Source organism: Triticum dicoccoides, chromosome 6A (assembly GCF_002162155.2).
Source record: "Triticum dicoccoides isolate Atlit2015 ecotype Zavitan chromosome 6A, WEW_v2.0, whole genome shotgun sequence".
NCBI lineage: Eukaryota > Viridiplantae > Streptophyta > Magnoliopsida > Poales > Poaceae > Triticum > Triticum dicoccoides.
The window spans coordinates 216,581,252-216,582,655 of NC_041390.1; positions in this window are offsets into that span (position 1 = coordinate 216,581,252).

The window sequence follows — 1,404 nt, forward strand, 5'->3', positions numbered from 1 at the left end:
ACCCCCGGTACTCCGGAACTTATCTGAAACTTCCCTAAACCATTCCGGTGTCCGAATGTAACCTTCCAATATATTGATCTTTACCTCTTGACCATTTCGGGACTCCTCGTCATGTTCATGATCTCATCCTGGACTCCAAACAAACTTTGGTAATCAAATCACATAACTCATAATACAAATTATCATCGAACATTAAGCGTGTGGACCCTACAAGTTCGAGACTTGTGTAGACATGACTGAGACATATCTCCAGTCAATAACAAATAGTGGAACCTAGATGCTCATATTGGCTCCTACATATTCTACGAAGATCTTTATCAGTCAAACCGCACAACAACATACATCATTCCCTTTGTCATCGGTATGTTACTTGCCCGAGATTCGATCGTCGGTATCATCATACCTAGTTCAATTTCGTTACCGGCAAGTCTCTTTACTCGTTCTGTAATGCATCATCCCGTAACTAACTCATTAGTCACATTGCTTGCAAGGCTTATAGTGATGTGCATTACCGAGAGGGCCCAGAGATACCTCTCCGATACATGGAGTGACAAATCCTAATCTTGATCTATGCAAACTCAACAAACACCATCGGAGACACCTGTAGAGCATCTTTATAATCACCCAGTTATGTTGTGATGTTTGATAGCACACAAGGTGTTCCTACGGTATTCGGGAGTTGCATAATCTCATAGTCAGAGGAACATGTATAAGTCATGAAGAAAGTAATAGCAATTAAAACTAAACTGTCATTATGCTAAGCTAACGGATGGGTCTTGTCCATCACATCATTCTCTAATGATGTGATCCCGTTCATCAAATGACAACACATGTCTATGGTCAGGAAACTTAACCATCTTTGATTAACGAGCTAGTCAAGTAGAAGCATACTAGGGACACTCTATTTGTCTATGTATTCAAACATGTATCAAGTTTCTGTTGGGGAACGTTGCAGAAAATTAAAAATTTTCCTACGGTTTCACCAAGATCCATCTATGAGTTCATCTAAGCAACGAGTCAAGGGAGAGAGTTTGCATCTACATACCACTTGTAGATCGCGTGCGGAAGCTTGCAAGGTGATGATGTAGTCGTACTCGACGTGATTCGAATCACCGATGACCAAGTGCTGAACGGACAGCACCTCCGCGTTCAACACACGTACGGGACGGGAGACGTCTCCTCCTTCTTGATCCAGCAAGGGGAAAGGAGAGGTTGAGGAAGACAGCTCCACCGGCAGCACGACGGCGTGGTGATGGTGGAGAGGCAGTACTCCGACAGGGCTTCGCCAAGCACACAACGGAGGAGGAGAGGTGTTGGGGGGGGAGGGCTGCGCCTTGGAGGGTGGTGCGGCTGCCCTCCCCTCACCCCTCTATTTATAGGGGGAAGGGAGAAGGGGGCCGGCCC